Raw genomic sequence first — 14,156 nt, forward strand, 5'->3', positions numbered from 1 at the left:
AAAGTGACCTGAGTCGTAAGGGGGGAACATTAGTGATTTCAGAAAGTGACCCGAGTCGTAGAGGGGGACCATTAGTGATTTCTGAAAGTGACCCGATTCGTAAAGGGGGACGATTAGTGATTTCTGAAAGTGACCTGAGTTGTAAGTGTGAACCATTAGTGATTTCAGAAACTGACCGGGGTTGTAAGGGGGACCATTAGTGATTTCAGAAAGTGACCAGAGTCATAAGGGGGACCATTAGTGATTTCAGAAAGTGACCCGAGTGGTAAGGGGGGACCATTAGTGATTTCTGAAAGTGATCTGAGGCTTAAGGAGGAACATTAGTGATTTCAGAAAAGTGATCCTAAGTCGTAAGGGGGGACCATTAGTGATTTCAGAAAGTAACCCAACTCGTAAGGGGGGACCATTGGTGATTTCAGAAAGTGACCCGAGTTGTAAGAGGGACCATTAGTGAATTCTAAAAGATAACTGAGTCATAAGGGGGACCATTAGTGATTTTGAAAACTGACCCGAGTCGTAAGGGGGGACAAATAGTGATTTCTGAAAGTTAACTGAGTCATAAGGGGGGACCATTAGTGATATCAGAAAAGTGACCTGAGTTGAAGGAGTGACCATTAATGATTCATGAAAGTGACCCGAGTCGTAAGGGGGGACCATTAGTAATTTCAGAAAGTGACCCGGGTAGTAAGGGGGGACCATTAGTGCTTTTGGAAAGTGACCTGGGTTGTAAGGTCGGACCATTAGTGATTTCGGAAAGTGACTGGAGTCATAAGGGGGACCATTAGTGGTTTCAGAAGGTGACCCGAGTCGTAAAGGGGGACCATTAGTGATTTTGGAAAGTGACCTGGGTTGTAAGGGGGGACCATTAGTGATTTCTGAAAGTGATCCAAGGCTTAAGAAGGAACATTAGTGATTTCAGGAAAGTGACCCGAGTCGTAAGGGGGGACCATTAGTTATTTTGGAAAGTGACTGGTGTCATGGGGGGCCATTAGTGATTTCAGAAAGTGACCCGAGTCGTAAGGGGGGACCATTAGTGAATTCTGAAAGTGATCTGAGGCGTAAGGAGGAACATTAGTGATTTCAGAAAAGTGACCAAAGTCGTAAAGGGGACCATTAGTGATTTCTGAAAGTGATCTGAGGCCTAAATAGGAACATTAGTGATTTCAGAAAAGTGGCCCGAGTCGTAAGAGGGGACATTAAGTTATTTTTGAAAGTGACACGAGTGCTAAGGGGGGAACATTAGTGATTTCACAAAGTGACCCAAGATGTAAGGGGGAGACCATTAGTGATTTCGGAAAGTGACCTGGGTTGTAAGGGGGGACCATTAGTTATTTTAGAAAGTGACCCGAGTCCTAGGGGGGACCATTAGTGATTTTTGAAAGTGACACGAGTCGTAAGGGGTGACAATTAGTAATTTCGGAAAGTGACCGGAGGAATAAGGGGGGACCATTAGTGATTTCAGAAAGTGACTCGAGTCGTAAGGGGGGACCATTATGATTTCTGAAAGTGTTCTCAGGCATATGGGGGAACATTAGTGATTTCAGAAAAGTGGCCCAAGTCGTAAGGGGGGACTATTAGTGATTTCTGAAAGTGACCTGATTCTTAAGGGGGGACGATTAGTGATTTCTGAAAGTGACNTGGAAAGTGACCTGATTCTTAAGGGGGGACGATTAGTGATTTCTGAAAGTGACCTGAGTCGAAAGGGGGACCATTAGTGATTTTGGAAAGTGACCCGGGTTTTAAGGGGGGACCATTAGTGATTTCTGAAAGTGACCGGAGTCATAAGGGGGGACAATTAGTGATTTCAAAAAGTGACCCGAGTCGTAAGGGGGGACCATTAGTGATTTTTGAAAGTTAACCAAGTCATAAGGGGGACCATTGGTGATTTCACTAGGGACATTGGTTTTCACTAGGGGACCATTGGTGATTTCACGAGTCATAAGGGGTGACCATTAGTGATTTCAGAAAATGACCCAAGTCGTAATGGGGGACCATTAGTGATTTTTGAAAGTGATCCAAGGCTTAAGGAGGAACATTAGGGTTTGTAAGGGGGGACGATTATTGATTTCTGAAAGTGACCTGAGTCGTCAGGGGGGACCATTAGTGATTTTGGAAAGTTACCGGAGTCATAAGGGGGACCATTAGTGATTTCAGAAAGTGACCCGAGTCGTAAGGGCAGACCATTAGTGATTTCAGAGAGAAAACCGAGTCGTAAGGACGGACCATTAGTGATTTCAGAAAATGACCCGAGTCGTGAGGGGGGACCATTATTGATTTCTGAAAGTGATCCAAAGCCTAAGGAGGAGCATTAGTGATTTTGGAAAGTGACCTGAGTTGTAAGGGGGGACCATTAGTGATTTCGGAAAGTGACTCAGGTTGTAAGGGGGGGCGATTAGTGATTTCTGAAAGTGACCCGAGTCGTAAGGGGGAAACATTAGCGATTTCTGAAAGTAATCCAAGGCTTAAGGAGGAACATTAGGGATTTTGGAAAGTGACCTGAGTCGAAAGGGGGGACCATTAGTGATTTCGTAAAGTGACCCGGGTTGTAAGGGGGGACAATTACTGATTTCTGAAAGTGACCTGAGTCTTAAGGGGGGACCATTAGTGATTTCAGAAAGTGTCCCGGGTTGTAAGGGGGGACCTTTAGAGTTTTTGGAAAGTTAAGTGAGTCATACGGGGGGACCATTAGTGATTTCTTAATGCGATCTGAGGCATAAGGGGGAACATTAGTGATTACAGAAAAGTGACCCGAGTCGTAAGGGGGGACCATGAGTGATTTCTGAAAGCAACCCAAATCGTAAAGGGGGGACAATTAGTGATTTCTACAAGTGAGTCATAAGGGGGGACCATTAGTGATTTCGGAAAGTGACCCGGGTTGAAGGGGGGACCATTAGTGATTTCGGAAAGTGACCGGAGTCATAAGGGGGGACCATTAGTGATTTGAGAAAGTGACTCGAGTCGTAAGGGGGGACCATTAGTGATTTCTGAAAGTGATCCAAGGCTTAAGGAGGAACATTAGTGATTTTGGAAAGTGACCTGAGACATAAGGGGGGACCATTAGTGATTTCGGAAAGTGACCCGGGTTGTAAGGGGGGACCATTAGTGATTTCTGAAAGTGATCCAATGCTTAAGGAGGAACATTGGTGATTTCAGGAAAGTGACCTGATTCATCAGTGGGGACCATTAGTGATTTCGGAAAGTGACAAGAGTGATAAGGGGGGGACCATTAGTGATTTCAGAAAGTGACCGAGTTGTAACGGGGGACCATTTGTGAGAAATCACACATGGTCCCCTCATAAGACTTCGGTCACTTTTTAGAAATCATTATTAGTCCCCCTTACGTTCATTTTCAGAAATCACTAATGGTCCCTCCTTACAACTCAGGTCACTTTCAAAAATCACTAGTGGTCCCCCTTATGACTCGAGTCACTTTTTAGAAATCATTAATGGTCCTCCCTTACGATTCCAGTAATATTCTAAAATCATTAATAGTCCCCCCTTATGACTCCGGTCACTTTTCGAAATCACTAATGGTCCCCCCTTACCACTCAGATCACTTTCAGAAATCACTAAAGGTCCCTCCTTAGAACCCGGGTCACTGTCTGAAATTACTATAGGTCCCCCCTTAGGTCCCCCCCGGCCTACTTACAAAAATAACTAATGGTCCCCCTTACAACTCGGGGTCACTTTTAGAAATCACTAATGTTCGTCTTTATGATTCCAGCCATATTCTAAAATCACTAATAGTCCCGCCTTACATCTTGGATAAGTTTGAAAAATCATTAATGGTCCCACCTTATGACTCCGGTCACTTTCCGAAATCTCTATTGGTCCCGCTTTACAACTCGGGTCACTTTCCGAAATTACTAATGGTCCCCCCTACAACTCAGATTAGATTCAGAAATCACTAATGGTCCCCCCTTGCGACTCCGGTACCTTTCAGAAATCACCTTTTGTTCCCCCTTATGACTCGGGTCACTTTCATAAATCACTAATGGTCCCCCCTTATGACTCCGGTCACTTTCCAAAATTTCTAATGGTCCCCTCTTACAACCATGGTCAGTGTCTGAAATCACAAATGGTCCCCCCTTACGATTCTGGCTACTTTCAGAAATCATCAATGGTCCCCACTTACGACTCAGGGTCACTCTTAGAAATTACTAATTTTTCCTGTTATGATTCCAGTCATATTCAAAAATCACTAATTTTCCCAACTTACGATTCGGGTCACTTTCAGAAATCACTACTGGTCCCCCCTTATGACTCGAGTCACTTTCAGAAATCATTAATGGTCCCCACTTACGATTCGGGTCACTTTCAGAAATCACTAATTGTCCCCCCTTATGATTCAGGCTACTTTCAGAAATCACTAATCGTCCCCCCTTACAACTCAGGTCACTTTCAGAAATCACTTTTGGTCCCCCCTCATGACTCGACACGTTTTAGAAATCATTATTGGTCCTCCCTTACGACTCGGGGTCACTTTTAGAAATCACTAATGTTCACCCTTACGATTCCAGTCATATTCTAAAATCAATAATGGTCCCCCCTTACATCTTGGGTCAGTTGAAAAAATCACCAATGGTCCCCCAATATTACTCCGGTCATTTTCCGAAATCTCTAATGATCCCCCCCTTACAACCTGGGTCACTTTCCGAAATCACTAATGGTCCCCCCTTATGACTTGGGTCACTTTCAAAAATTACGAATGGTCCCCCTTATGACTCCAGTCACGTTTAGAAATCATTATTGGTCCAACCCTTACGACTCGGGTCACTTTCATATTCACTAATAGTCCCCCCTCACAACTCGGGTCACTTTCAAAAATCATTAATGGTCCCCTCTTATGACTCTGGTCAATTTCAGAATTCTCTAATGATCCCCCCTTACAACCCGGGTCACTTCTTGAAATCACTAATTGTCCCTCCTTACGACTCGTGTCACCTTCAGAAATCACTAATAGTACCCCCTTACGATTCAGGTCACTTTCTGAATCACTAATGGTGCCCCCTTACAACTCATGGCACTTTCAGAATTCTTTAATGGTCCCCACTTATGACTCGAGTCACTTTCAGAAATCATTATTGGTCCACCCCTTACAACTCGGGTCACTTTCAGAAATCACTAATTTTCCCCCTTTTCAACTCAGGTCACTATCAAAAATCACTAATGGTCCCCCCTTATGACTCTGATCACTTTCCCAAATCTCTAATAGTCCCCCCTTACAACCCGGGTCACTTTCCGAAATCACTAATGGTCCCCCCTTACGACTCAGTTTAGTTTCTGAAATCACTAATGGTCCCCCCTTATGACTCGGGTCACTTTCAGAATTCACTCATGGTCCCCCCTTATGACTCTGGTCACATTCTGAAATCTCTGATGGTCCCCTCTTACAACCCGGGTCACTGTCTGAAATCACTAATGGTCCCCCCTTACCATTCAGGCTACTTTCAGAAATCACTAATGGTCCCCACTTACGACTCGGGGTCACTTTATGAAATCACTAATGTTCCCCCTAATGATTACAGTCATATTCGAAAATCACTAATGGTTCCCCTTTATGACTCGTGTCACCTTCAGAAATCACTAATCGTACCCCCCTTTGATTCGGGTCACTTTTAGAAATCACTAATGGTCCCCCCTTAAGACTCAAGTCACTTTCAGAAATTATTATTTATCCATCCCCTACAACTTGGGTCACTTTCAGAAATCACTAATGGTCCCCCTTACAACTCGAGTCACTTTCAGAAATCACTAATGGTCCCCCCTTATGACTCATGTCACCTTCAGAAATCACTAATAGTACACCCTTACGATTCGGGTCACTTTCAGAAATCACTAATGGTTCCCCCTCACAACTCAGGTCACTTTCCGAAATCACTAATGGCCCCCCCTTACAACAACTGGTTAGTTTTAGAAATCACTAATGGTCCCCTCTTATGACTCCGGTCACTTTCTGAAATCTCTAATGGCCCCCCCTACAACCCGGGTCACTTTCAAAAATCACTAATGGTCCCCCCCTACGGCTCGGGGTCTCTTTTATAAATCATTAATGCTCCCCCATATGATTCCAGTCATATTCAAAAATCACTAATGGTCCCCCCTGACTCGGGTCAACTTCAGAAATCACTAATAGTACCCCCTTACAACTCAGGTCACTTTCAGAAAACACTAATGGTCCCCCCTTATGACTCGAGTTGCTTTCAGAAATCATTATTGGTTCCCCCTTACAATTCAGGTCACTTTCAGAAATCACTAATGGTCCCCCCTTACGACTCATGTCACTTTCAGAAATCACTAATGGCCCCCCTTTACGACTCAGGTTAATTTTAGAAATCATGGTCCCCCTTGCGACATGGGTACCTTTCAGTAATCACAAATCGTCTCCCCTGATGACTAGGGTCACTGTCTGAAATCACTAATGGTCCCCCCTTACGACTCGTGTCACTTTCAGAAACCATTAATTGTCCCCCTTACGACTCATGTCATTTTCAAATATTACTAATGGAACCCTCTTATGGCTCATATCACATTTCAAAATCACTAATGATCCCCGGTATGACTGGGTTCACTTTGAGAAATCACTAATTGTCCCCCCTTATGATTTGTGCTTCTTTCAGAAATAACTAATGGTCCCCCTTACATCTCAGGTCACTTTCAGAAATCACTAATGGTCCCCCCATATGACTCGGGTAACTTTTTAGAAATCATTATTGGTCCTCCCTTACGACTCCTTTCATTTTCAGAAATCAGTAATGGTCCCCCCCAACAACTCACTGGGTCACTTTTAGAAATCACTAATGTTTACCCTTACGATTCCAGTTATATTCTAAAATCACTAATGTTCCCCCCTTACATCCTGGATCAGTTTAAAAAATCACCAATGGACCCCCTTATGACTCCGATCACTTACGGAAATCTCTAATGGTCCCCCTTTACGACCCGGGTCACTTTCAGAAATCACTAATGGACCCCCTTACGACTCAGGTTAATTTTAGAAATCATGGTCCCCCTTGCGACATGGGTACCTTTCAGTAATCACGAATGGTCCCCCCTGATGACTAGGGTCACTGTCTGAAATCACTAATTGTCCCCCCTTACAACTCAAGTTAGTTTCAGAAATCATTAATGGTCCCCCCTTACAACTCGGGTCACTTTCCAAAATCACTAATGGTCCACCCTTACGACTCAGGTTACTTTCAGAAATTACTAATAGTTCCTGCTACATCTCAGGTCAGTTTCAGAAAACATTAATGGTCCCCCCATATGATTCGGGTCATTTTTAAGAAATCACTAATTGTCCCCACTTATGACATGGGGTCACTTCTTAGAAATCACTAATGTTCCCCCTTATGATTCCAGTCATTTTCAAAAATGACTATTGGTCCCCCCCTATGACTCGTGTCAACTTCAGAAATCATTAATAGTGCCCCTTACAACTCAGGTCACTTTCAGAAATCACTAATGTCCCCCCTTACAACTCGAGTTTTGTTTCAGAAATCATTATTGGTTAACCCCTAACGACTCAGGTCACTTTCAGAAATCACTGATGGTCTCCCCTTACAACTCGGGTCACTTTCGAAAATCGCTAATGGTCCCCCCTTATGACTCCGGTCGTTTTCCGAAATCTCTAATGATCCCGCCTTAAAACCCGGGTCACTTTCCGAAATCACAAATTGTTCCCCCTTTTGACTCAGTTTAGTTAAAAAATCACTAATGGTCCCCCTTTACGACTCAGGTTAGATTCAGAAATCACTAATGGTCGCCCCTTACGACTCGTGTCACTTTCAGAAACCATTAATTTTCCCCCTTACGACTCATTTCTTTTTCAAATATTACTAATGTAACCCCCTTATGACTCGGATCACTTTTTGAAATCACTAATGATCTCCTTTATGACTCGGGTCGCTTTAGAAATCACTAATGGTCCCCCCTTACGATTCGAGGTACTTTCAGAAATCAATAATGAGTCCCCCTTATGACTCGGGGTCACTTTTAGAAATCACTAATGTTCCCCCTTATGATTCCAGTCATATTCAAAAATCACCAACGATTCGGGACACTAATGATTCGAGTCACTTTCGGAAATTATTATTGGTCCACCCCTTACGACTCGGGTCACTTTCAGAAATCACTAATGGTCCCCCCTTATGACTCCGGTCACTTTCTGAAATCTTCAATGGTCCCCCCTTACAACCCCGGTCACTTTCTGAAATCACTAATCGTCCCCCCTTACGACTCAGGTTAGTTTTAGAAGTCACTAATGGTCCCCCCTTATGACTCGGGTCACTTTCAAAATTCACTCATGGTCCCCCCTTATGACTCTGGTCACTTTCAGAAATCTCTAATGGTCCCTCCTTAAAACCCGTGTCACTGTCTGAAATCACTAATGGTCCCCCCTTACAATTCGGGCTACTTTCAGAAATCACTAAAGGTCCCCACTTACGACTCGGTCTCTTTTAGAAATCACTAATGTCCCCCTTATGATTCCAGTCATATTCAAATATCACTAATGGTCCCCCCTTATGACTTGTGTCACTTTCAGAAATCACTAATAGTACCCCCTTACGATTCGGGTCACTTTCAAAAATCACTTATGGTCCTCCCTTATTATTACGGTCACTTTCTGAAATCTCTAATGGTCCCACCTTACGACCTGGGTTACTTTCCAAAATCACTATTGGTACCCCCTTACGATTTAGGTTAGTTTCAGAAACCACTAATGGTCCCCCATTGTGACTCGGGTACCTTTCAGAAATCACTAATGGTCCCCTCTTATGACTCGGGTCACTTTCAAAAATCTCTAATGGTCCCCCCTTACGATTCGGGCTACTTTCAGAAATCACTAATTGTCCCCACTTTCGACTCGGGGTCACTTTAAGGAATCAATAATGTTCCCCTCTTTGTTTCCAGACATATTTAAAAATCACTAAAGGTCCCCCCCTTCTGACTCATGTCACCGTTAGAAATCACTAATAGTATCCCCTTACGATTCGGGTCATTTTCAGAATTCACTAATTGTCCCCCCTTACAACTCAGGGCACTTTAGGAAATCACTAATGGTCCCCCCTTATGACTCGAGTCATTTTCAGATATCATTAATAGTTCATCCCTTACGATTCGGGTCACTTTCAGAAATAACTAATGGTCCCCGCTTACAACTTGGGTCACTATCAAAAATCACTAATGGTCCCCCCTTACGACTCAGGTTAGTTTTCAAAATCACTAATGGTCTCCCCTTACGACTCAGGTTAGTTTTAGAAGTTACTAATGGTCTCCCCTTATGACTCGGGTCACTTTCAAATTTCACTTATGGTCCCGCCTTACGACTCAGGTTAGTTTCCAAAATCACTAATGGTCTCCCCTTACGACTCAGGTTAGTTTTAGAAATCACTAATGGTCCCCACTTAAGACTCGTTTCACTTTCAGAAACCATTAATTGTCCCCCTTACGACTCGGGTCACTTTACGAAATCACTAATCGTCCCCCCTTGCGATTCGGGCTACTTTCAGAAATCACTAATTGTCCCCCCTTACAACTCAGGTCACTTTCAGAAATCACTAATGGTCTCACCATATGCGGGTCACTTTTTAGAAATCATTAATGGTCCTCCCTTAAGACTTGGTTCATTTTCAGAAATCACTAACAGTCCCCCCTTACAACTCAGAGTCACTAACCTGAGTCATAAGGGGGGACCATTAGTGATTTCGGAAAGTGACCCTGGTTGTCAGGGGGGACTATTAGAGATTTTAGAAAGTGACTGGAGTCACTTGAGTCACAAAATCTGTACAAACATGCCTTCCAGGGGGTCTATTATATTAATATATTGTAAAAAAAAAAATTGGTTCTAAAATAGTTCTCAGATTATCCAACAGTATTCTATATTGAGGTACATAAATCCTTTTTCTCAAAGCTATGTTTTTCTGATATAAAATGTATTACATAGTAATACATAATATTAATACATACATAAAAAATGTTAAACTTTAATTATGTATAAAATATTGAAAATATATTAGATAACCCTTGAAATAATTCAACTCATGACTTATCTACATTCATTTTCCATTGGGAAGCGAAATTGTTCTTCCTTCCTTTTTTACATATTTCATGATCTCCATATTTAAAGTATCTACAGATGATCTGTCCTGATCTACAGATCCCTTTTCTCTAAGTAATGACGTCCTACCAATGTGTTTCCTAATGATTTTGCTCCTCTGTATGTTATCATTAGTTTATGCCCTTGCATAGTCTATAATACGATAGATCATCATCCTTGGGGTGTACTGCTGACCAATCTATCTCACATGATCCTCTGCTTGATTACATAAATTGGTTATCAATCTGATGTTTCCCATTTCCCTTTTTTATTTATTTTCTATTATTTTCTAGTAGAACTTTTTTATTGGTATATTTAGTTCAATGATAAATTCTTATGTTTTCTTATTTTAACCTTTTTTTATAGGCTTTTTACACCTTACTTTTACTTTTTTATTCAAAGTCTACCATCATGTTCCTCCATAAAAATTTCCCTTATACTGAGCTGGGCACCAAACCCTTAACTCTGCAACTCTGTTTAATAACTATGCCTATACATGTATGTTACACGTAAATTGCCATTTTTTTCACAATTTTAGATTACATGGTACCTTCAATTTTATTCTTTTTATTTCTATATTTATTTTACAGGTCTGTCCCATCCATCTCAGAAATGTCCTGATATAATAACAATGAACCCCGGAATGGACAGCTTTATACATGTGTAACCATCAATGCTGTGTGCTTCAGTCTGGAAGCCATAAAAAAAGCAACACAAGTCTGGCAGGTAAAACCAGACAATACCCAGAGCTGTGAGAAGTCTAAACACAGAGAAAAAATAAAACCTTTGTTCCCTACAGCTTATACCTTAATTGTATCACCTACATACACCTCAGACAAAATAACACTACCGCTGTGAAGACAAACACATGATCATTGCATTGGATTGTGTTGTCAACCCCTCATGATAAATCACTGTTTGGAAAGCACAAAAGAAAACAAAGATAAAGCCAATGCTGTTGTTTAATCTTTACTTTCTGTGTTTATCTGACACATTTTGAATAGAGTGAGTCACACCATCAGTTATGATACACACTTTGATCATTCTAATCCTAGGAAGCAGTCATCACTATATGATCAGTCACCTGTTACAGTTGTATTTAGATTCACACAGACAGTAACATCATGGTGTTAATTCAGAAGTTATTAAAGTTATTAAAATGTAAAATAATAAAGAAAGGTCTGCATCATGTTTTAATTGAACTAAAATATTTGTATGTTTTTTTTAATATTGTTTCATATGTTTTAGTTTATTTGGTTAATAAAGTATATGGGACAACTTTGATAATATTTGGCCTATCTTTGACACATACCGTACCATACTTTCATATGTAAAATATGGGATGTGGTATGTTTTACTGGATCCCTTTTCACATTGTATCATAAATATATATATGAATAAATACACATTAAAAATACAATTAATATGCATTTTAAATATGAAATATGCAACAGTATCAACTGTTGAGAACTGTTGGTGATACTTTTTTTAATTTGCACTAAAAGTTACATTTTCAGGACAAGCATTCTTGGGAGGTAACCCAAGAAAGCCTGACCCGAGAAATTAATTTAGTTAGTGCAACACAACTACAATCACCTTCAACAACATCAATAAATATTGCAATTTCAATTGCACGTCTGTACAGTTATGAAAAAAAACTACATGAAATAAAGAAGCAGTGTACATCAGTATTTTGCAGATTTTTTTTCAGTAACCTTTTTAGCAAGTAGAAAATTAAAGAATTCCTTTAACTGTAGCAATAGATAGGAGTTCCAAAGCTTTCCTGCTGTATCCAAAATTAAAATAAAAAAAAGATGATGAATGAAACAATCTTGGTTGTAAATTTAGATCTGCGTGTGAAGAAAAAACATTTGTTTACATTTGAATACGAAGACTTAAAGTCTGATTACACGTAAGCCCTGTTGCAGGTTTCATTTTCAAACATTGGTATTTATGGGAGCACAAAAGTCACACCTGTTTGAGGATTTGAACCTTAATATTTATCAGCTGTATATATATTTTCATTAGAAACCACAGACTTCTATTGGTATACAAAAGTTCCCAAGAGTATTATAGATTGACACCTGCATCTACAAACTTCTTTGTTGTTCTCCATTTACCTGACAATCACAATGTCATGTATACATATTTGTATAATCCTCCCTGTAATCTCACTGATGTGGCAAACAATTACTCACCATCGGACACACTATATAAATGGCCACTTGTAAATGATCAGAGACTGACAAGAACTGCCCTATCAAAATGGTGAGTCCTGTTTTTAAACTACTGAAGATCTGTACTGGATGACATATTGTTTGGAGATTTTTCTTGTACTGTATACTGTTTTTGCCTATATATATATATATATATATATATATATATATATACAGGTAGTCCCCAAGTTAAGGACATCTGACATATAGACGACTCCAAGATACGAACAGGGAATTCCCTGCTTGCTCTGTGCAGAACAGAGGCTTGATGGGGGCGGTTTGCATGACTTTCAAAAGAAATATTTTGCTAAACATAGCTGAGGTTCTGGATAGAGGAGCTGATATGTAAAATCTTGTAACTCTTTAATGACCAAGTCAAACACTGCAGTTGTTTCTTTTTGCATATCAAAGCACAGCTTGGTCCAGAAGTTAATGAATGTCTAGGCTCCATAAACATTAAATCCGAATTGCATTTATTAAAATATTGTACATGTTTCAACTTAAGAACAAACCTATAGTCCCTAACTTGTATGTAACCTGGGGACTGCCTGTATATATAAATATTCTGCCTTTAGAAATAAATATTTTGTTTGTACGCTCCATAGGCTTTCTCAAACGTAAAGAAAAATACCTTCTTGGACAGAGACCATGTATCAATATTACCACAGCATAGGTTTTTAAAAAGGCCCCTTTCACATTATGGGTGCCTCCTCCCGCCTTGGAGTTTGCATCATAATTCCAGTAGTTGTCTCATAGAATTTTTTGTAGCTCATTCTCTCTACAAAATAATATTTTGGGCAAAAGCTCCCTATCACAAAACACCATGGATATTTAAACTGCTTTAGAAACACTTGAAAACTGTATGTATCCAAATATGAACCACAATAAATGAGGATTTTTTAAAAATCAGCCTCAGTCTATTTAGCACATTTTTGTTCACTATTCTTTGCTGTTTGTTCACTTTTTGTACCAGGAGTTTTGATTTTGGTGTATGTTTGATAATACGCTTTTTATATACTTCCTACCTGTATTGGAAGTAAAGAAAATTGATGTTGATGTAATTATTTTTTTCATGTTTTGCAGAGGATTCTTCTGACAATTTGCATAGTGCTCACAATCACAGTGGCACTATCCAGCGCTGCCTGTAGAAGGAATAAAGTACAAATCGACCGTAAAGCTAAAACTAGAGGTAAGTGTCACATAAACCGGTTTCATTGGTTCTAAATAATCATGGTGGCGACAGCTGATAGGCAGCTGGATAGTCGTCACCCTCAAGAGGGGACAGATGCAGTACTGTCTCAGTGAAGGGTTCCTGTGTTAGTAAGTATAGAACATTACCTTATTATGGGGTGTGCCTATTCCATATATGACCCGCCAAAAGATTTGTATATCTGTGCAGCCACTTTTGTGACTCAGTGAACCAACCAGAAGCATGACACCAATGTCGGTGTTATTGTAAAGAAATACATTGGTGTCACCTCCTCCCCTGCAGCTTGGCTGGACTATGCAGGAGCAGTATGTTCCATGTCAGTACAATGCAGCAGAACCTGATTGGATCTTAATGCTCTTTTTCTTTTCCAGTCTGCAAGTTTCTGTAAATGAGTGTGGGGATGCTGATATCAACATAGATTTAAGTCCTTATACTGGGTGTACGTAAATTATATTTATTTTATTTTTATTGAATATAGGATGACAATAAATTGTGTTTTGTATCTTCCCAGAGATCAGTTATAACCCTATTTCACACTGTAGAAAATGAGACCAGGTAGACTTTATTTTAGCTTGGTCCATGTTTTGGTAAATCAGGTGCTTTGAGTGATACATACATTAAAATTCTTTCC

Source organism: Pyxicephalus adspersus, chromosome 10, assembly GCF_032062135.1.
Source record: "Pyxicephalus adspersus chromosome 10, UCB_Pads_2.0, whole genome shotgun sequence".
NCBI classification, from domain to species: Eukaryota; Metazoa; Chordata; class Amphibia; order Anura; family Pyxicephalidae; genus Pyxicephalus; species Pyxicephalus adspersus.